The 13,351-nt window shown below is 38.2% G+C and overlaps 1 pseudogene; it reads right to left on the bottom strand.

The window, feature by feature from the left end:
• Positions 1-10,356: 10,356 nt before the first annotated feature.
• Positions 10,357-11,022, bottom strand: LOC101531855 (adenylate kinase 4, mitochondrial-like; annotated as a pseudogene).
• Positions 11,023-13,351: the final 2,329 nt, after the last annotated feature.

Here is a 13,351-nt window from a genome sequence, read left to right as displayed (position 1 = left end):
TATTTAATGAATATTTTAGGCTTTGTGAACCATACACAGTTTCTGTTGTAACCCCTCAACCCTGCTATTGCAGAGAAAAAAAAATCAGAAATAATATATAAAAAGCATGAGTGAGGGGCCTGGCACAGCAGCCTAGTGGCAAAAGTCCTCGCCTTGCACTTGGAGGGATCCTATATGGGCGCTGACTCTAATCCCGGAGGCCCTGCTTCCCAATCAGCTCCCTGCTTGTGGCCTGGGAAAGCAGTCCAGGATGGCCTAAAGCCTTGGGACCTGCTCCCATGTGGGAGACCTGGAAGAAGTTCCTGGCTCCTGGCTTCAGATTGACTTAGCTATGGCCATTGTGGTTACTTGGGGAGTGAAACAACGGAAAGGAAATCTTTGTCTCTTCTCTCTGTAAATTTGACTTTCCAGTAAAAAAATAAATTAAAAAAAAGTTAGTGCTAACTGGAATTAGATAGTCACCCCCTAGAGAAACAAAATAAAAATAACAATAATAAAAAAAGAATGAGTGTCGCTGTGTGCCAATAACATGTTATTTATAATGCTGAAATTTGAATTTCATATAGGATTCATGAGTCACAATATATTAGTCTTGATTTTTTAGCACAACTAAAAATATGAAAATATTCTTTGCTTATAGGCTGTGAAAGACAGGAAACAGGTTGGATTTCTTCTACAACCTAGAACAATCCTTTCACCTTCTCTTGTTTCTTATGACATTTTTTTAAAGACCTATTATCATATTGGATTTAAAAATAAAATTAGTCTGTTTGCTTCCTCATTAGAAATATAGGTTAAACATTTCTGAAAAGAACACACCATAGGTGATGCTCTTTCTCAATGTATATAGCACAGATCATGAAGATGTATAAACTACATCTTTTGTAGGTAAATCGTTCATCCTATCTTTACTACGATTTTGTGTGTATGCAACAAGTCTTTTTTAAAAACTGATATAAACATTTTCATTGAGGAGGTGCCTGTAAACACAGAATTTTAATAGTGAGAAATTTAAGAGTTGGATAATTGGATATTATAGGGCTTTAGAATCATATAGGTCAGGGTTCAAACCGTGGTTTCTTCCCAAAAAAAGAAACTATACAGGCTTGGATTTAAATGATACTTTATTGTGTGGTAAAGAGATTAAACTGTGTCTCATTTTTAAGCAATTAATTAAACAGTCAACTATCTGAAGGTAAGGATGCAACTGAGTAAGGAAAGGAAGGAGAGTGGGTCATGAGCAATAAATCACAAAATAGGAGAAAAAAAAGAGTTGAGTGAGCAGCAAGATGGGAATGATGAGAAGATGAAGGTAGACATGTAGAGGTCAATGTCCAGCAAGAGGACAGGCAGGGCTTATTATATAGAGCAAAGTTCTGTTAAATGAGGGACAATTCAGATTGGTGACACTGTTAAACACAGACCCCGTAGACAGATCAGTTTTGGAGTTGTTTGAGTTTGTGAGACAATATTAACATTGGCCTTTTTTTTATCCTATCTGGCTTTTTAAGGGATCAGAATGACTTTTCATAATGCCAGGCTAATGTGCCAGTGTCTCAGAGGTGTACAATGGTAGATTTGAATAATTTGGGTCAGTCAGGGAAAGATTGTCCATGGTAATTAATGAGCTTGAGAAAATAGCCAGTGGTACTATGGAGAGAAGTGTTTGCCAACCTTTCTACTTTACACCTTGTTTTAAGATGTTTTCAAATTTAGTTTTTGTAATTCACAACAGATTGGAAATTGGCTGCTGTTTCTTAGACTTGAAGTAGTTTTCATTAAAAGGTGTTTTCATTAAAATTGCTCTCCTCTGATATAGCACAGGAAGAGGGGACTAAAAGACACAAACTGACATCTTGTAGATTTTTCTGCAGTTATAAGAGAGAGGGAGAGGGAGAGAGAGATGGAAAAACAGGGATTAAGAGGGAAAGAGAGGGAGAGGGAGGGAGGGAGGGATGGGGGGAGAGAGAGAGAGAGAGAGAGAGAGAGAGATGGAGAGAGAGAGAGATTGTTCTGCAATCAGGTGGTTCACTCCCCACATACACCCAATGGCCTGAACTGGGCCAGGCTGGCTCCTCAGTCCTGGGCTCTTACACGGTCCAGGGACTCATCTTCTGAAACCATTGCTCGCAGCCTTCCACAGTGTGTAGCATCAGGAAGCTGGAATGGGAAGAGTCAAAACTTGAATCTACGTACTCACAATATGAAATGTGGTCATCTCATCTTGCTGTTTAACTTTTAGGCTCAAATTCTATTTTTAGACTATTTAAATTAAGGGATTTTTAAAGAAGGTCTATTTATTTGAAAGGCAGAATGACAGCAAGAAAGCGAAAGAGATTTTCCTTCCATTGGTTCACCTCTCAGTTGGCTGCAATAGTCAAGCCAGGGCCAGACCAAAGGCAGGAGGACTCAGAAGCCAGGAGCCATCAGTTCCATTCCATTTTCCCATTAGGGTGGAAGGGTCCAAGCATCTTCCATTGCCTTCCAGGTGTATCAACAGGAAGGTGGATCTGAAACAGTAGCTAGGGTTGAACACCCACTCTGATCTAGGATACAGTCATTGAGACAGCAGCTCAACGTTCTGTGCCACAGTGCAAGGTCTTGCAGTTTATTTTGAAATAGACACATGTGATTCCCTCATCTTGTTCTTATACAAGATACAAAATGCACATAAATGATCATGTCAATTGCATACAATGCTCGTTCTGTTTCTTTCTTTCTGATTAGCATGTCTACATATTTTCCTTTGCCTGATTGCTTGGGCTGTAGCCTCTAACACTATAATAGCTTTGGAAAAGGTAGACATTCTTTTTTTTAACCTGACCTTGGACAAAAGGTTTCATTCATTCACTTTGTGTGTGATGTTAACTGTGCGTTTTTCTTACAGGGCCTTATTATGATGTAGGATCTGTCTACTGCAAGCTTGGTGAATGTACTTATGAAAATGATGAGATGCTGGCATCACAAGTGGCAGCTTAGCCCACTGTACCACAGTGCCAGGCCCCCAGAAATCAGAGGTATGGTAAGAAAGTTCACTTGGGCTTTGATGATTCTAGAGTTGGTTAACGCTGACACAAGCACTCACAGATCTAAAAAATTAGAAAACAAATGGCTAAAATCAGAAACCAAGTGGATAAAAAAGTAAATAATGCTATAGTAATTAATTTTTCAAAATTAATTTTGCAAATACATAATAGAATGACTATAAATCTTTAAACATGGCATGCATGTACTTACAGTTGTTTGATTTACATTCTTCAATGTCCATTTAACTGTGAGTACTCATATACTTACAACTAATTTACTAAGCTCCTTGAAGGTAAATCAGCATCTAATACTTTCCATATTTGTTGATCAATCATTTTAACAACATGGTCCAAAATACAAAAATTGTAGGAAAAAAACTTTAAGTAGGCAAACTTAACACTGGAAACATTATGAAACATAGCTTGTATATTTCTTTAATTTCAGTCAACAATCTGTAATCATGGGTGATAGTCTGGATTTAGAGGACATGACACAGTAGTGCATCCCATTGGACAATGTGGCTGGAAGAATTACGGTCCTGCAAAGGTGTCCAAGTTACAACTATTAGGACCTGTGGATATGTTATCTTAGGCGACAAAAGGGCTTTGCTGATATTATTAAGACACATCTTTGACAAGGAAACTATGCTGGATTATCCAGATTAGCCTTGTGTAATTACGTGTGCCTGAGTAAAAGAACACTTTTCTTGGCTATGACAGAATGACCAGAGAGATGGAATGTTGGTAACACTGAAGATGAAGTAGACCAAGTCAGGAGTCAGTGGGTGGAGGTGTGTAAGCCTCTGGCAAGAAGACAAGACAAGGAAACAGCTTGTGTCCTAGAACCTGCAGAGCTGGCCTTGACTGGGGCCTGATGAGATCCATGTTGGACTTTTAAATACAGAGACATGGAAGATAACAGATTTGCTTTATTCTGCTACTTAGCCTGGCAATTTGTTCTAGAGCATTAGGACATGAATTTAGTCATTATTGCTTTTTATCAGGACACAAAAATATTCAACGTTGCCAGGAGTCTTCAGAAAGTGTATGGTAAATGCATTTTATGAAGAAAAGAACTACACATGGATTTCAAACATTTTGAATCAAAATGAATTTACATTTTAGTTTCATTTTGAAGTATGCTTATGTACTTTACGATGGTATAGTGTCCAAAATGCACACATGTGCAGTTGCATGATCACAGTTCTCTTGATGGTATTTTTCCATGAGCAATGCACAAAAAGAACATGAAAATATGGGTGGGCATTTGGTACAGCAGGTAAGTAGCCTGCTGGGACACCTACAACCCATATTGGTTTGAATCAACAATCCTTTCAACCGTTCATATACACAGAAAACATGGATGGGCAGAATTTCCGGCTCTTGTCTTCATCCTGGCTCCCAGCCCTGGCTGTTGCACGCATTTGGGGAATAAAACAATGGATTAACAATCTTTTTCTGCATGTCTCTTTGTTTCTCTATTGCTTTACTTTTAAAATGAAGATAAATACATAATGTAAAACACATGAAAATGAAAAGTCCCGTAAAATAATATCCCAGCTTGATTTTCATTCTGAGCTACTGACTTGATTTTTTTCTAAGTCTTAAAGCAACTGAGTTGGGTTTATTCTTGTAATTAGGCAAAGAATCTTACCTATAACCCAAATAATTAATAAGTATGTCACAAATTGCTTTCTCAGGCCACAAGCAGGGAGCTGGATGGGAGGCAGGGCTGCTAGGATTAGAACTGGTGCCCATATGGGATCCTGGAGTGTGCAAGGTGAGGACTTTAGCACGCTAGGCTCCAACTTTTTTTTTAAGATTTACTTATTCATTTTCATTGGAAAGTCAGATTTATATAGGAGAGGAGAGACAGAGAGGAAAATCTTCTGTCTGATGATTCACTCCCCAAGTGGCCACAACGGCTATAGCTGAGCCAATCTGAAGTCAGGAGCCAGGAGCCTCTTCCCGGCCTCTCACGTAGGGTGCCAAGGCTTTGGGCCATCCTGGACTGCTTTCCCAGGCCACAAGCAGGAAGCTGGATGGGAAGTGGGGCCACTAGGATTAGAACTGGTGCCCATATAGGATCCCAGCGTGTGCAAGGCAAGCACTTTAGCCAGTAGGGTACTGCTCCAGACTCAATCATCAACTTTTGATTTCCTGAAAATCTTGAGGAACTTTTTGACTCCTTGATTTCATCTCAGATTTATTAAGTTAGACTTTCTGGTAAGATTCTCCATATTTGTTCCCCCACTATCTGTCTCTCTCTTCCCAAGCCCTTTTTTGTAGGTAGTAAAAGATCAGGACTACTTTATTCTTTGATGTTTTTCATCCGCTGTAACTGACTAAGGACTGATCAGCCAACATATTATAATTACATTCAGTTGTGTAATGATAATATGTGATTGCTAATATTATTTGTGGTTCATAAGTCTATGGTGCTAGAGTCTGTGTTTTTAGCTACATACTTAAGATCTCTCAAAATTCTCTGGTCTTCCTAGTTTTGGTAGCTCAATTGTCCCATGATGGTGGTTTTGTGTATTTGTGAATTATCAAATTCTTTATGCAGAAGAAAAATAAGAAGGACTTAATCTAGTAATAAATTACAGAAAGGATTATTAAACTTGCACCCATAGGATCAAATTAAGATTAGAAACAAAATTTTAATAATTGTATAACAATAATGGAGAGTTCCAATGTAAAGAAGAAATGGCAATTGAGAACTGAACCACATGATTTTGGTTAATAAGGTATTATTATTTATTATTATTATTATTATTTTTTATTATTATTTGGCTCCTACGTTATATTGCACTACATCATTGTAAGAATCATTAACATAAGAATAAATGTGCTGTTTTTATATTTGTAAATTTTGGCTCACAATCTCATGCAAGAATGGACTGATGATTTTATAATTATGGCTGATTTTGAGTAAGTAGCTCTGAATGATATGACACAAGGGCTACTGTCCTTATTTAATGATTGAAAATTTCACAATAAATCAATATGTCGAGATTTGTTACATTGAATGCTTAAATATTACAATTAATAGCCTTTGCTAGCTGGAGTGAGATGGTACTTTACTGTGATATTTATTTGTATTTTCCAGATGTCTAGCGATATTGAGCATTTTTTCCATTATCTGTTGTTTATTTTCATTTCCTTTGGAAAATATTTGTATCCTTTGCTGATTAATTAAGTGAGTTGCTTCGTTGGTGTATGATTTGTGCTCCTTCTATATTCTAGGTTCGAATGTGTTGTCAGATGCACAGTTTACAAATATTTTTTCCCATTCTCTGGCTGTCTTCTATATTCTGCTGACTGTTTTCACTTTGCAAAAGTCTCTTGATTCCATAAAATTGTTTGTCTCTCTTTGCTCTTATTACCTGTGCTTCTGGGGTTATATCAAAAATCATTGTCTATGCCAGTGTCTTAACGTGTTCCCCTTATGTAACTATAACCTATGATAAAGGAAATGCCAGATCACTTTATAATTTGCATATATGTTAAAGTATGGTATTATACCCCACAAGATACACATTTTTATGCTAATTCAGAATTTAGAAATTAAATTAATAAAAGAGTAAAGTTGTGTTAGAAGTGAAATCTGTTTTATTATGTCATAGTCACTGTCATCACCATTGGCAGCAGTTAAGCATTCTGATCAGTCATCCACTAATCTATATGGCACAGGAAGGCTTAGTGAGCTTTATGGAAGAAAGAGCAAGTCGATTAGGTATAGTCTCAAAGATACTATAAGGAAACTTTGAAAAACACAATAATCCAGTTGCTTGGGGGTAAAAACTTGAACCAAGGGTTTCAGAGTGTTCATAATGGAGATAACAAATGATTAAGAAGATTTCCCTTGAGAAATACCGTGTCCAGACTACTGTAACTGAAAGTATTAGAAAAGGACACTATTTTGTTTTGATGAAGACTTGCTGTAGGACATCAGCAATCAATGTTTTAGATTTGACATGTTCTTAAGAAATTCACGTATAGCAGATCATATTAAAATTTATTTTTACAAATCCAAATAAATTAACAGAGGAAGGGAAACAGAATATATTCTTCCTTTTAATCAATGAAATTAGGATTTCAGCATTGTTTGAAAGACAGATACCTGATGAAATGAAGGCACAACTTGGATTTGGCTAAGAAGATATTCCTGAGGTAAAATACTACATTATCACATTATATGCCACACAGTTTGTAATTAGAATATGTGAAGACAAAAAAAAAGTAATACCACAGGAGTCAGATAATTAAAAATTTAATTGTTTAATGCTTACATTTTGTAAGTGCTACTGGTAGATGTCGTTTATAAATCTTTTGGCATGCAGTGCTGTGATACACTTAAATAGCAGAAAGTGAAACTTGTAACTTACTAAAGAACTACATTATGATTAATAATATGGGGGGAATAGTGGGAGGGGGAGATGGATAGGGAGAGAAGGAAAGGGAGAGTGATTTCTATACCTATGAAAGTGCATCAGGAAAATAAAAAATAAAAAAAATTATAAAAGAATATATTGATTAGAAATTGAAAATTCTTGAAGTTCATAGCCAACAGCTTTTTAAATTTCTGCTACATTTAACATTATGGGTCTTGAAGTCAAGGCATCTTATTTTAACACATTTAAATAAATTGAGTAATTCTTTTCTAAACCTGAACATTAGAATACCATACATTTCTGCAAAATTCAAGAATAAAATAAATTATAAAGACAAAGTTTTTGTAAACAAGTGCCAAGGCAATATGAAATACAATTTCATTTGTTTTAAGAAGAGGTTTCTTCATTTCTTAATAATTTCTTTTCAGTACGAACTCTTTGGAAAACCCCATACTAGCTGCTGAGGAAGGCTAAACAAGATTTGATATTACACAAATAATCTTTCTGTAGTTATCTTCAGAAAAGTATCTTTAGGTCTGAAGCAGTGGTTGAGTGAGTTGGGTTACAGAAGACCTAATTGGACTGACATGTTTTCAGAAGAATTGGATCAGCACTCAAATACCAGGAAGCAGATGATGGGAAGGATCCTTGAGTCAACAGTCAGAGCAGAGCCACCAGCAGTAGGTGCATTCTGATACTATAAGGAGTTACTAGGGGAACCTCCATGTCACATCCAACTGAAATCCAACTTAGTATTAAATTCCTGGGAGGAGCAATGTCCAAGCAAGTATAAGAGGGGAGAAAGAGAAAAATCTAGCTAGACTGTTAAAACTAGGGTATCTTGAATCTGTGGATATATTGCTCTGCATGGAGAAAGAGAATTAAAATTGTAGATGAAGTGGCCAAGCAGCTGACCTTCAGAAAAGGGGCTTACACTAGATTATCCTGGTGGTTCCAACATCGTTCCTGGGTCCTTGAGAGTGAATGGGGAAGACAGAAGGACAGGAAAGGCACAATGAGAACTTGAATCACTACTGCTGGTTCTGACAGTGGAGGAAGAGGGTCACAATCCAATCTCTCCCTCTCTCTCTTTCTTTGTCTCCCTTTCTGTTACTTTGCCTTCCAAACGAACATTTTGTTAAAGGGAGGGGTTCTAATATTTACCTCCCAAGTCCAAGCCTCAAATTCTTCCAAATTTGCACTATGTATTTGAATTATTTAGCATACTACTCAGACAGGTTCGGTCACAATAGTCCTATTACCCCATTCTTTATGTTGGAAAGAAACTCAGAATTATTATCTTCAATATATCTACCTGCATTTCCCTCCTATAATTTTTACCAGTACACTACTGATATTCACTACTCTACTGGGCAATCCAGTCAGTTTACAAATCACTTCAGATAGCATTTAACAAAGTTCCGCATCACAAGCCAATGTCTAAGGTGCTGGATTGTGAAGTAGAAGAGAGCTGACAGCTTAGACTGAAAACTGGCTAAGGCCAGAAGTTAAGGGTAGAAGCAAATGAAAAAATTTCAAGCAGGATAAAGAATACCTTGGGGGTGGAGAATGAAAAAAAATCATTGTAACATACAGTGTTCATTTTATATCTTGCACTCTTTATTTGGTGGCTGAGATGTTCCTATGGATTAGGCATTTAACTATCTGCATTTCATACATGACATTACTTAGGCAATTAACATGCCCAAGTCATGCCATTAGTAAGAGGCAAAGGTAGAATTTGAACTTAATTTGAACAAATTCTACCTTTGCCTCTTACTAATAGCATGACTTGGGCATTAGCATGGGCAGTCTGGGCATAATGCTTGGGCATTAACATGGACAGTCTGGCTTCATAGTCTGTATTGTTTATATTTTGAACTCAGGTTAAATTATTCTATTGGAATCATATTTACTGCTTTTCTTAGAAAATAGAGCTTGTCACTCAGATACTGTATAAAATTTTGGGAGAAATATTGAGTTATTTGCTGAAAATAACCTGTGTATGTTTGTTTCATATGTGATTGCAATTCCTTTTGTTTATTTGGGAGCAATTCTGCTGCTCTGGGTTATGCTCCCTGTTGTTGTGAAAGTCAGACCTCAAATTAACAGGCTTTTTCATTCTTGGAGCAACCAACCTATCAAGTGCAAGTATAAGAATGTACTTAAATGTGGAGGAAACAGAATTGCATCCAGCTTCTGCTTTACTGGAATGTGGTCTTAATTTCAAGATAGTTTTCAAAACGCAGCATTGTTATCAGTGTGGGAAGCAACACCATTGGCTGTAAAACAAACCTCAGGTCTGGAAGCTGGTAAAGGGGACAGAAATGGTACTGACTCCAGTTTCTCACAGTTCTATGGTACTTTCTTATTCTTGAAATTTAGTCTCAAATTTTCATCCCCAGTTTTCAATAAATCTGTAAATCATCTAGCATTATTCAATAAATTCATTTTACACCTAAGTTAAACTTTGCACTGGTTAGTCGCTTGCACTTAATCTGAGCACAAAAGAGTTAAATAAGAAAACAGGAAAACGGTACAGAATTAAATTTCAACAGCCATGGGGTATGGAAAAAAACAGGAAGTACTGCCATTGTGGGTAAAAGAAGGCTGCTATGGCAACAACATGGCTGTCAGGAGTTAGGTGGAGCTCAGGTTATACACCGCTTCAATTCCAGCCTATGCTTGCTTCCTTGGGAAGGGCTGGCCACATGTGGAGGGAGACACTTCAAACACACGTAGGTGAGTCTTCTCAAAGGCAGAGGGCCTCTTTGTGAGCTCTTTCTACTCAATTAGTTTTCTTATCACTTCACCCTGTAAACTAGAAAAGGTGCTGCAAGCTATTGCAGCTAGCTTCTAAGATGGGCACGGCACCAATACTACACACAATTGAGTGAAGGACCACACCTTCCTGGTTCTTCCACTGAGCAGGCTCAGTACGCCTCTTTGGATTGAATAGGTGTGTGAGCTTGTTTGAGAAAACTGTGTAAACATAAGGCCAGATTTTATTTCTCCATTCCTGAAAACCAGTGGAGCACTCCCTGGCTCTTGTATAGCCCAATGACCTGCTTTGCAGCATCCTTTTAGCATCTTAGCCGTGCAGCAACTGCTTCAGGTTTATCATCCTCTTGTTGGATTAATGGTTCCCAGTGATGCCATCAACTCCATGCACATGAGGTAGGTTGAAGTCCATGTTATACGCTCTTCTGCAGGGAGGGTGAATCCAACCGCGGCTGAGTCAATCTTCCAATGTCTCAAATGGAAGGTTTAAAGTGATCACTAGATCCAGGTCACAAATTTCGTCTAGAGTTTCAGGCTGTATTAGTGTCCTCAGAAAACCATCCAGAAGCCAGTGCTGGCCACTCCTGCTCCCCAGTTTCGAGAGCATCAGGCATGTGATGACGTTATCTGAGACCAAAGGCTTTTCTCTAGATATTGCTTGGCCATATCACCAACTTGCGTGCTGGCCTTGATGTACTCCTGCAAGAAGTGGCCGCTGAAGAGGTGCTGCAGGCCAAAGTTCTGGGCGATCCTTCGGCGCATGGTGCCCCTGTGGGAGCCGAGAGAAGGATGACCGATCATAGGAGTTTGGAAGCCATTACCTCCATGAAGGGGTGCCCTGGAGGGAGCTCCGTGAACTCTGTTGCTCGACCCCTGACTCTGGCACCGTCTGCTTGCGAGGGAACTCGCCTGCCATTAAATATATTTTTAAACCCAACTTCTCTCTCTGCACGTTGTGGAACTCCCATCACTCTTATAAGTGGCATTTTAATAGTGTCTCTTAATTCTTGAATACTTTTATTTTAGCTTGACTCAGTTTCTCTTCCAGCTTTTTTGTTGTTTCCCCATTGTGCTGAGAAATGTCTTCCAATTCCGAGATTCTTTATTCTACCTCATTCATTCTATTATTCTATTATTCTATTTTTTCTGAGTGATAAATCCCTTAAATTTCTTAAACTCCTGTATGTGCTTATCATTGTTGATAAGAAGCTTTGTAATTAGTGTTTTGAATTCTTTATCCCCGATTTTCTTGATGTATTCTTTAGTTAGCTCTGAGGTTGGCAAAGACTGTTGCTCCTTTGCAGGGGAGTCTTCAGTAATATTCATTGGGCTACCGCATCTTCTTTTGCTCTTGGTCATTGTACCTCTAGTTATCAGATTCTTCTCCTTAGGGCATGTTATTCTAAACCATGTCACCCACAGGTCTACAGTTCAGTTTTACTTATTGAGGTTAGTACCAGGTTCTTTGCAGTCACTTGTGCCACTCTCTCCAGTGAGTTTCAGGTCTTCAATCTTGTGTTAGTCTTCCACTGTGGTCTTCATAGCTCCAGTTTCTGGTTCACCAATTTTCACCTTCTGTGATTCCATGCTGTGGCTGCACCGTCTGTACAGCCTTTCTCCCACTTGCGTTTCAAGCGGTTCCCAGGATTAGGGAGACACCAAGTGTCCTAAATAAGTAGGTTGTTGTTGGTACTGATCTTGCTGGAACATTAGGTCTGAGGGCCACCTGGACTCTCTCTGACCCGTAAGATGCCAAAGTCAGTATTTATTTCTTTGTGTGACCAGTGTAATTTACTAAGCTGGAAGTGAGTTTATTCCCAGCTCAGCACATGTGCAGCTCACTCTAAGCATACTGAATCATTGCACCTTCTGACCAACATCTTTCTTTTCCCCAGGTCCTGGTAATCACCATTATGGTCTCTAATTCCATGAGTTCAACTTTATTGCGTTCCATACATAAATAATATCATGCAGCATTTGTCTTTCCTGTCCAGGTTTTTCACTGGGGACATTATTCTCCAGGGTTTTCCATCTCACAATGGCAATTTTCTTTCTTATTTTAATACCGAGTAATATTCCTTCCGTTCTTTCTTCTTCTCTCTCTAATCTGCGAATATCTAAGAGTCACTTTTTTTAAAATCCAGTCATTTATCAGTGGAAAGTCAAGCTTATTCTTTGTCTTGGCAGCTTTGAGTGCTTTTCTTCAGTGACCATTGGTGTGCAGATACATTTTTGATATAACGATTGCATATCCTTTGGTGATTAATAATTGAGGCTATTGGATCATTTGGTATTCGTAGCACTGCTGCTTTCCATAGTGACTGCATCAATTTGCAATTCACCAGTAGTGTGTGAAGGTTTCATTTTCTCTACATCTTCAACAACACTTGCAGTTTTTTAACTTTTCAAAAATAGTCAACAGAACATGAGTGAGATGCAGGTGACATGTCGTGGGGAATGTCCTCTGCTGCCTCCTTCTGTGAGGAATCTGCCAATGTGAGATTGTGGATACGCTCCCTAACAACCACACACCGACTGACACACCATTCTTACCTGCTTCTAATGGGCAGAGACAAGGAAGCATGTCAGTCAAAGCTACTGTTTCTCTGGGGACAAGGACAAACATACCTTCAAGACACAGATGATACAGCCGGTCCCTTGTACCACACCCAGGAACTCCACTCACAGGCTCTGTTACATCCAGTGAAACTATCTTTTACAAGTGAAGGAGAAATAAAGTCTTCTTTATTTTTGATAAGCAAAAATGGAGAGAATTCACCACAATCAGACCAGCCTTCAAGACATTCAGAAGAGTGTTCATTGTTAGAAATAAGCATGAAATACAAAATTCACCTACAGAGCAGATAGAATCATTATTCAATAAATGATGTGCCAAGCCTTAGCTCTCATCTACCATAATAACGTTGAATGCAAATGGATTAAATATATCAAAGATAAGACTTGATAGGCTGAATGTATAAAAATCACAATTCCACTATGTGCAGCCTACAATAAACTCATTTCACAAAGATATGCATAGACTGAAAGTGAAAGGGGGAACAGGTATATCAGGCAAAGAGAAAAAAAAAGAGAACAGGTATAGTTATCCTCATGTCAAATAAAATAATTTTTAAGCAGAAACCATGA

This window comes from Ochotona princeps, chromosome 5, assembly GCF_030435755.1.
Source record: "Ochotona princeps isolate mOchPri1 chromosome 5, mOchPri1.hap1, whole genome shotgun sequence".
NCBI lineage: Eukaryota > Metazoa > Chordata > Mammalia > Lagomorpha > Ochotonidae > Ochotona > Ochotona princeps.
The sequence above is the reverse complement of the archived record's forward strand: the minus strand, read 5'-3'. Positions and strand labels throughout refer to the sequence as shown.